Source organism: Lolium perenne, chromosome 1, assembly GCF_019359855.2.
Source record: "Lolium perenne isolate Kyuss_39 chromosome 1, Kyuss_2.0, whole genome shotgun sequence".
NCBI classification, from domain to species: Eukaryota; Viridiplantae; Streptophyta; class Magnoliopsida; order Poales; family Poaceae; genus Lolium; species Lolium perenne.
This window is the reverse complement of record NC_067244.2, coordinates 154,727,653-154,737,512: the sequence shown is the minus strand read 5'-3', so window position 1 is coordinate 154,737,512 and position 9,860 is coordinate 154,727,653. Positions and strand designations below refer to the sequence as shown.

General features: G+C 47.2%; 1 long non-coding RNA gene across 4 annotated transcripts; it reads right to left on the bottom strand.

Moving 5' to 3' along the window:
• Window positions 1–2,105, bottom strand: LOC127308553 (uncharacterized). Of its 4 annotated transcripts, XR_011743694.1 has the most exons (5): window positions 1,863–2,105; window positions 1,475–1,575; window positions 1,303–1,385; window positions 1,002–1,168; window positions 1–462 (listed from the first exon to the last, which is right to left on the bottom strand). It is a non-coding gene; the product is annotated as an uncharacterized lncRNA (long non-coding RNA). The 4 variants fall into 4 exon arrangements; XR_007856663.1 differs by having other exon boundaries at window positions 1,257–1,385; window positions 1,475–2,105; XR_007856660.1 differs by having other exon boundaries at window positions 1,298–1,385; window positions 1,475–2,105.
• Window positions 2,106–9,860: the final 7,755 nt, after the last annotated feature.

Here is a 9,860-nt window from a genome sequence, read left to right as displayed (position 1 = left end):
TTTAAGCCAATGACCCACTTCATATCCAGTACATAGCGTCTATAAGTATAACAATACAGTAAAAGTTGTTGCTTGACATGTACAGACTTGCCCAAAAGCAAGTAATAACAATGGCACAGATACATGGCACCCCCACTCTAGTTTGTATCCACACATTGCACATGGTAATGCAATGTAACAACAAAATACATGAACTTCTAATTCATACAGGTTCACGATCAGGAGCATTATCTACCAAAAAAGATCTAAAATACCATAAGAGTGTTAATTGTTTGAAGTGCAAATACACTTCTGTGATACTCCTCTAGAAGCACAGTTATTATCACCATCACGATTGTAGCAAAAGTTGTTCCTTTCACCACCACCAATGTTCTTGCAATTTCTACCTCCATTGTTGCCATGGCCAACAAGGTCATCCATAGTAGCATCCTCCAAGCTATCATGTGATGAATCTGTGTTCCCCTGTCATGTGCATACACTGGTAAGCAAAACTGAAATAACTATCAAGTTGCACACACAATTAGTAGGCATCTGCAAAAAGGCATCTGCGAGAAGAAAGCATATTTATCAAGATTATATAGCACACCATTATTTTCCATTTATAACTGTATTGTAATAAATCATACTTATCCTAAATATATTCTACTATGTAGAATACTTTTCACAATTGAAGAACTAAAAAAATATGTAAAAACACATTATGACAAAGATGATAGTACATATATATATATATCCCTGTATTGCTGCTATTAAATTAATGTCAAAAAATAAAATTGCTCCTATGCCACCAACGTGAGAGCTTTGAGGTATGGTTACAACACAATGCATATAATTACTAGTATTTGAGTTAGGAGGCAATCACAAAATTAATTGCATGCGAGTACACATCCATTAAGTACACATGCACGATGCCTGTACATGCATGGTCCGGGTAGTGTAAGAAGACACAAGCTAAAGTTTAGAGAGCTCCAAACAATATTAGAAAGTATTGAGAATCATACGTGCTTAAAATTCTTGTTTCACCCAGTCAACACTTGTAACACTTTCATGTATAAGATAATGATCTTCCCAATCTAATGTGGCCTCAACCAGACCCAGGTATTCTCGCTTGAGAATGACTCCCAACTGTGTACCATCAGTGCCATCACAGTTGGTCTTTTGGGAGTTGCTACAAGAGGATGGCACCAGAAAAGATTACACCAGACTACTCATATTGGAAGCTCAATCAATAATTATTTGGATCACAAGATAATCACCATATCAAGACAAGCACCTACTGCCAAAGTGTGAGAGGCACCTTACCGTTCTGCCTTGCGCTTGAATGCAATCAAGGAGTATAATTCCTTCCTTTCTGCACGAAAATTTCTGAAGATGCAAAATAGCAGCTACAAGAGGATGGCACCATTATTCAAACACTACTGATATTTCCAGATAAAGAGACATGACTAGCTTGCTTCTAAAACTAAACGCTTACCATCAAAATTATTTGTCAAGGAAGGCAAGATGCAGAAATTGTATCAATGGGCTGCAGGTTCCACAATAGCTTGGGACAGCACGGCAGATTCGAGTTAGATCCTACCACATGCAGCACATCAAGAATGGAAAAAATAATTAATATTTAGCATATCCAATATCCTTCAAATGTACAGAACTATTACACACTAATCTATGTTCAGATCAGTTAAATAGCAAACTAAGCATTACACACTTGCACACAGTTCGTAATTAAACTAACTTCAGAATACTCTCAGTTCAGATAAATGAAATAGCAAATTAAGTAGTACACTAAACAAAGTTCATAACTAAATCTGATTTGTAGAAGTACACTTAAACAAACTTCACAATACTCTGATTGGTAGCACCTAAAACTCAGCTAGTGGCCTAGAAATGAAGAGGAGGCCGTCGCTGCTCTCAAGGTCGACGGAAGGAGAGGCAGCTGACAGGTCGGGGTTGAAGTTGAAGAGGTAGCACGAGATGTGGCGAACTGAGGTGGCGGTCGGAGAAGGGAACAGGGGAGGGGGAGGCGCTCGCACATAGAAGTTGTGCTGCCAAGTGGCGGCGGTGGAGTTCAGGGAAGTGATGTGGGCGGCGCTTGCGAACCGAGGTAGGGGCAAAGCGATGGCGGTGTAGGTCGGAGGAGAAGGGAGGTGGCTGCACCAGCAGACAGAGGTAGGGGAGGCGGCGGTGGAGGTCTGAGATTGAAATTGGGCGCCGACGTGGATGAATCCGCAGGCCGGTGATGGTGGAGGTCGGTGGAGATAGCCGGTGGCGGTGGAGATCTAAGGAGGAAGGCGGTGGAACAAGGAGGCGGCACAGGAGGGCGGCGGGCCGGCGGCCAGCCACGGCGGAAGGAAGGATGAGGGCGGCGGCGGTATGTGCAGAAGATTGGAGAAGACGAGGGAGTGGGGAATTTTCCCAGCGAGGGTGCCTTATCTGCTCTATTTCTTTTCCTGTGGGCCAGCAGACAGGAAAAAAGAAGACATCGCGCGAATCCTCCGGAATTGGCGCGGAGACTGAAATATTTCAGCGCGAACTTGAGTTTCGTGGGCATCCTGCGGCGGGCTAGATCTAAATATTTTCCTGTAGGCTGATGGGACACAGGAAAATGTCTTACCCTGACGAGCATGGTAAACCCACAGCAAAATACATCATTTTCCTGGCGTCGTAAATAAAACCGCCAGGATTATTTATATTCCTGGGGGCTGCTTCGGGCCTCACAGAAAAATAGGCGGCCGAGAGGAAAAAGGCAGTTTCTGGTAGTGCTTCTCCACATGATTTAGCGCAAGACATAAACATGCAACCGTAAAATTCAGGTCACAACGGCAAAATGGCCACCAAGCTACTACCGCTAGATCTAGAGTTAGTGCTTGGGGAAGCCTCTCTAGATGGGTAAAGCCGTTGAAAAAATAAAACGTTTTCTTTTGCAAAAGTAACTTTTTTTTTTCCAGATTGGCCCTCGTCGTCAAAATGAAATCGTGTACTTATTCACAACGGCATGCTGGTCCACTATCACATGATACCATCATTAGGGCTAGTCTAAGCTCTTCGTACCGGTTAATCAGAGTATTACATAGTTCGAGTAAAAAACTTTAACCATTAGTTTAGTTCATACAATGTAAGATATATATAGAACAGATCATATAATTTTTTGTGTGGCATATATCTCATATTTTGTTGATCAACTTAATGGGTAAAATTTTCTAAAAGTGTGTAAAATCCTGATAAAGAGGTAGGAGGGAGTACTAGATATACTTTGGGCTGTAGATAACTTGCACGAGAATACGAGATAAGATTACTTGCACGAGAGAATAATTTTTGATGATCTTGTGCTTCCTCCGTTTGGCAAAAAGCGATGTACTTATTAAAGACATGTCTAGACACATTTTATAATGCAGATTATTTTTGACAAAGTTAAATCACTTATTTCCGACGGATGCTATATCTTATTTTAATCCTCAGAACGAAATGAAATAAATATGTTGTCGTTTCCTAAACAAAAGATGGGAAAATACATACCACGGGTCCAAAAGATAAGTGCAAAAGAAGGCATTAGTTCAAAGCGGAAATTGACCAAATAAAAATAAAACAGGCCAAGTGGCCAACGCAACAGAGAGGAAAGTGAAAAAAGAAAGAGAGAAGCCGACAGAGGGACCGGATACGTGAATTGTCAAAGGCGAGGACCGTCCCAGATTATAAATCAAGTCAAGGTACCTATCCAACACAATGCGCCAATCAGAGAACCTCGGCAACGCGACCTGGAATCGCCGGGGGCCGACAGGATAGGCAGTGGCACCACAGCAAAACCGTACGCGCCACATCGTCGTCTACCTCTCGACGGTGGCCCAGCCAACGACAGGATAGGCAGTGGCACCACCCCTAGCTGCGCAACGCGCCAACGACAGGCAGCTAGCACGCAGCCGGCAGCCCTGGCCGGCACCAATCCCGCCATCCGTCTCTCCAAAATGACGGCGCACAAGCGCGCGGCCATCACATCAAGTGTACCCTGCCCGTCCGGTTTTCCCAAACGCCTGGATCGCTTTTACTAATCCCGAGCCTGGGGATTGTCTGAGATGGAGCTGAATCGGCTCTGATGCGGACGGGCCATGGGCTGGTTAGGGCATCTCCAGCGGAGCCATGCAACCGGACGCGCTGAGCGAACCGTTTGCGTCCATCGGCCCGAAAAATGCGTCTGGTATCACCTCCAGCGAGACGATGCAAAGTGATCAGGCCATCCGCGGCGACGCAAATCTGGTCCAAACATGCACCTCGGATGCGTCTCTGCGGACGCTGCGATGACGCGTAAAGTATCCGCTCGCGTCTGGCGGATATTTTGTCTGGCCCGCCTGGCAGTGACCCAGCGTCGATACGTCTTCTCCGCCAGTACTGGCACCGAGGCGTCGCTTCGGTAGTCTGCGGCCGCGTAAATGGCGATGCCTCGCGTGGCGCGTGGCCGTCGCCTACCTCTGCGCACGTAGTAATGGCGATGCCACGCGTGGCGCGGCCGTCGCCCTGCCTCCGACCTATATAAACAGGGTGCGAGCATCTCATCTCCTCCCCACTAAACCCTAGCCGCCGCATAACCTCCACTGTAGCGCCGCTGCCGCTCAGCCTCCACCGGAGCCACCATGAGCAGCGCCGGCTGCGGCCCGGCTGCAGCGCCTCCACCTCCACGGGAGGCGGCGGAGAAGCAGGCGAGGCAGCGACGCAACGACGGGACCGGCCCGTCAGGAAGCAAGTAGTCTAGGCTTCTAGAACTACTTTGTATAGTTTTTATGCATTTAAATGTACTACTTTCTATGCTTTCAAACATGTTGCAAATCTAAAAATGGGTCGCCCCGGTGGGAGCACACCCAGACGCAAACGAACGCGCGAACAAAATATGTCCGTGGGGCGACGCAAACGGACGCTCGCAACCACTTTTGGGCGTCCGAAATGCGTCGCCCCGTTGGAGATGCCCTTATGCCTGACACCAGCCACAGACATGCCCTTGAGCCATGCCACCGCGACACCACCATCTTGCCCTGCTAGATCCCCGCACCCCGCTGCTCTGTCATTTCACCGTGCTCCACCGCCTACCACAGCCTCGACACCATATTCCATGCTCTGCTCGCAGAGAAGTGCAACGATGCACACTCACTTCCCCCGCCCTCGACAGGACGTGGAGCCACCAACACAGTCGGGGGTAGGGGAGAAGGGATGCACAACCAAAGGTGCCGCTTGGTTTCCAGGGTTTGGGTCAGCCTACGGAGCCGCTTGAGCGGGACCGATATAGCAGGCAGGCTCAAAAAAAATCCAATAGAAGTTGATGTACCATTCCAGTGCTTATGAAAGGATAGTTTCATCATGTCGCCCCAACCTAATCAATCGGTGATCGTACCACCACCACCACTAGCATATCTCGTGCTCAGCCGCTCGCTGGAAATGGCGGTCTAGACCTTGCCCCGCGAGGCATTATCATACCCGATCGAGGGGTCTCAAAAAAAAAAAAAAAAAGGCATTATCATACCCCATTAGTTGCGTACCATTCCAGTGCTTATGAATTGATTTTATAAATCGGGACCCACATTCATCAAAAGCAACAACAAAAAATCACGAGCCACAAAGCATGTATTTTTACGAAACACAATACAAACGTATATGCTAATACGCTTGTGAGCACCTTGGCGAGTGTGAGTCGAAGAACCTGATCCAATGGATCTTGAAATTGATGAACTCATCACAAATGTCTAACTATGGACCGAAACATCGCCTCATACTAAGAACGATTCCTCTTTTTATAAAACACCAAAGTGTTGAATCTGATATTATAGTGAGTTGTTGGTACTTGGTACCACTGCGCCGTGCAGATTCGACGCGCGAATACACAGCAGCGGCGTAGGAAATTAAAAGAAAATAGAGGAAGCCCACAACGTGGCTGGTCCGGGATGCTGGGCTGGCTTATTAGCTGGGGCTGCGTCACGCGCACCGGTGTATCTAGGATTGTCGTAGAAACGATAAGATCTCCTCGTCCGTCCACCATGTGCTCGCTCGCTCAGCGGCCGGCCGGCTACGTCGTAGCGATCTCGCGCGCGTACGTATGTGCTGCATGCCGTTGGCTGCCAGCAACACCGGCCGTGTACCGGGCAAGAAGGAATAGGAAAGCAAAGGAGTAGTCGTGCTTTTGCAGCTTCGCATAGCTAGGGTGGATCGTGCCGGTCCACTGCAAGATATGCAGAGAAGCCATTGTCCGCTGTGGTCAACTCGTTTGTAGTACTCCGAAGTAAGTCCATCTTCAACGGGTGGGCGACAAATTTCAGATCTTAAATTGTCCGTGGACATCTATTTGCATCGTCTAGCGGACACGAAAATAACAACTTTTGTTTGTACTTCCGTTTGCACTTGTGGGTGGCTCCAGGGATGACGCATTTTTTTCTACTTGTCTTTTTTCCTCTTCTCCATTTAAATATAGTTCTAAACATTACATATTGAGAATATGATTTTACACAAACTAATATATAATTGGAAACATGGTTTACACAAACTAATGCATAGTTTGAATCATGGTTGACATAAATTAGAACATTGGAAAATAAGGAAACCTAACTAATGTTGGTTCTGTATGTTCGCTGCAAAGAAAGAACAATCTCGGGCACACTCAATCACCCAAACTGGAAAATCCAGCTGGTAATTATAGCCCTGTTGGTGCTTTCGAGGAAGAACATCCAGAAACCGCCACTGGTGGCTTCAATTGGCTAGTGACCATATTCGCTGCAAAGAAAGAACACTCTAACAGTGTTAGCTGTACGTGTCCGAGCCGGTCTCGCCGGTGTGGTAGTGCATGCGGCAGGCTGTGTCGTCGAACACCTTGACGATCATCTCGCCGTCCCCTCGTAGAGGAAGGTGAGCTGGCAGCCGGGCTCGAGCGCGAGGTCGCGGGCGAACTCGTCCCACCCCATGTGCATGTACATCTTGCCCTGCCCATCGAACAATACCTCGACAGGCCACCGACAAAAGTTGCAGCTGGCCTCCCGTAGCTGCAACTGGACCGGCTCGACGCCATCGACACTCGGCGAACTTGTTCGGGAGCTGCTTGATGTCGAGTGGGTCGTCGTCGATGCGGAGGAGGAACTCGAAGCAGCTCTCCTCCTGCGAAGACGAGGACGGCGCAGGCGACGGCGACCGTGGGGCCGTAGCTGCTCCACCTCGGCGGCCCCGGGGGTGGCCAGGCCCGCAGCCTCGACCGCCTCGCCGGCCACCAGGACCCGCCATGGACTTCCTCGCGAGCCTGGCTGCGTCGCAGGAAGAGCTAGGCGATGCTACGGTGCACCTTGTGGCGGCTAGAGTTTGTGTGGAGAAGTGGGTGAGGAAGAAGAGCACGCGCCCTCTTTATATAGGCCGAACACAGGCGATGGCCGTGGGACGCGTGGCATCGCCATTACTGCCTTTGCAAAGGTGGGCAGCGGTCGCTCGGCAGGCGAGGCATCGCCATTAACGTGGCGCAGACTGCCGAAGCGACGCAGCGACGCCAGTCGCTGGTGCACCTGAGAAGACGCGTCGACGCAGGGTCGCTGCCAGGCGGACCCGACGAAACGTCCGCAAGACGTGAGCGGACACTTTGCGCGTCCGCAGAGACGCATCCGAGGCGCATATTTTGGTCAAGTTTACATCACCGCGGACGACCCGGTCACTTTGCGTCGCCCCACTGAAGCAGGAACCTAACGCATTTTTTAGACCAGCGGATGCAAACAGTTGCTCAGCGTCCGTTTACATCATCCCGTTAGAGATACGCTAAGTCACCAACGGGTGACCAGAGTTTAAGCATAGACGCGTCATTCCTGCTGTTCTACGCGCTCACCGACCATGAAGACGTTTTCCAGCCAAGGTTGTGGTTGCAACGGAAGTGGCACGTACCATGTACATTTTTTCTAGGCATATAGTACAATGATTTTATTTTAGCGATGGCACATCGGATAATTGATGAGTAGGAGAAGGGGAAAAAAGTTCATTTTCTTAACTAAGAGATGATAGCTAGCAAGATAAGATAATTTTCTCCATCGTGAGATATACTATATCTTATTGTAGACTCCTTTTCTGGTTTATTTTTCAGTAATACCATAATTTAATAAGCATGGAAACCATAATTATAGGGGATAACGCCAAGAAATAATCCATTGTATAACTAATATAACATGTTATTTTGCCATTGATTTATAATTACATGCAACGTCCAAAATAAAACGGTCTTATCAACCATTGCACATACCCCTACTACACAATAAGATGACAGTTGGTTCTAATCTGATTTAGAAGAACCTAACTAAGTTGCTTGAACCGTGCAATCGCCAAGCCAGCGGCCTAGATCTGGAAATGCAGCGTAGCACACTCTATTGTCAACCATGTTTTTACAATAAACTGATAACTTTCGTAATCCCAAATTAATGTAAGTAGACATATATTTTCATATGATAACTATATACTATTATAGTTGTTCATTAGTTTTTTTAAGAAGTTTGGTCAAAATTTAATTGGCCTGACTTTTTTTAAAGGCCTTATTTATTCGACCGAAGGGAGTACTCCTTATCTCTCTAGCAATTTTTGTAAATGGTTGAAATCTAACACTTGTCGTTCCGCCACACCACAGTTGCGGGTAGGTTCACTCTACAGAAATCTCTAATATAAAAGGTGGTTCGCCAGAAAAAGCGCAATAGATAAACTCCAGTTCACCGAGCATCAAAACTTGGTAAGTAAAGCAAAACGTAGCAAACTAAATTTTAGATTTGATGAAGTTGCTGGTGGCATTTTTTTTTAAATGGGGAAAAAGCAGTTGCTGGTGGCATGACGATGAAAAAGTGAATACTCCCTCCATTTACAATTACTTCATGTATGAGTTTAGTCGAAGTAAAAACATTTTAAATCTATACTATCACAATCGTTATAAATATATTTTATGTTATGTTCGTTTGGTATTATGGATGTTAACGTTTCTTTTTTCGTACATTCTTTATCAGATTTGCCAAAGTTTAAATTTTACTAAGACTAAAACGTGAACCAAATAAAAAGGGAGGGAACACATGTATTTCATGACTTTTGTGTCTTATTTAGTATTACCTCCGTTCGCTTTCTAAAAAACCCTATATTACGGAACGGATGTAATTAATACGCTGGATGACACAAAAGACTCATGTGGTCTTTTCTATAAAAAAAAAGAAGATAAAAAGGTATTCCACGAGTCCAAAATATGGAAATGCTAAAGAGATTGATCAAAGAAAAATAAAACGAGAGGGCGAGGGAGAAGCGGACCGATCCAACCGCGGGCAGAGGGACCAGATATGTGAATTGTCAAAGGCGAGGACCGTCCCAGATTATAAATCAAGCCAAGGTACCGATCCAACACAATGCACCAATCAGAGAGCCCCGATGCCGTCCGTACCCAGCATCTGCGAGGAGTGCGACCTGGACGGCTGGAATCGCCGGGCCGGCAGGATGAGCGCCACATCGTCGTCTAGCTCTAGCCGGTGGCCCCGCCAGCGACAGGAAGCAGACAGCCCCGCCACCCTCCTCTCCCAAATGACGGCGCACAAGCGCCCGGCGGTCACGTCAGCCGTGCCCTCCCCGTCCGGTATCCCAAACGCCAGGATCGCTTTCTAATCCGAGCCTGGGGACTGGCCGAGCTGGAGCTGAATCAGCTCTGACGCCGACGGATCATGGGCTGGCGCCGACACGACCTTGAGACGTCCCCATGATACTCGTGAGCTAAACCTGCACCCGATCTTCCCCAATAATACGGTTTTCTTTGTGCTAGTGGCGATAGATTGATTACCAATAATACCTTTAATTTCCTTATCCTTCCAGCGAGCACTGTAAGCAATAATTTAGAAACC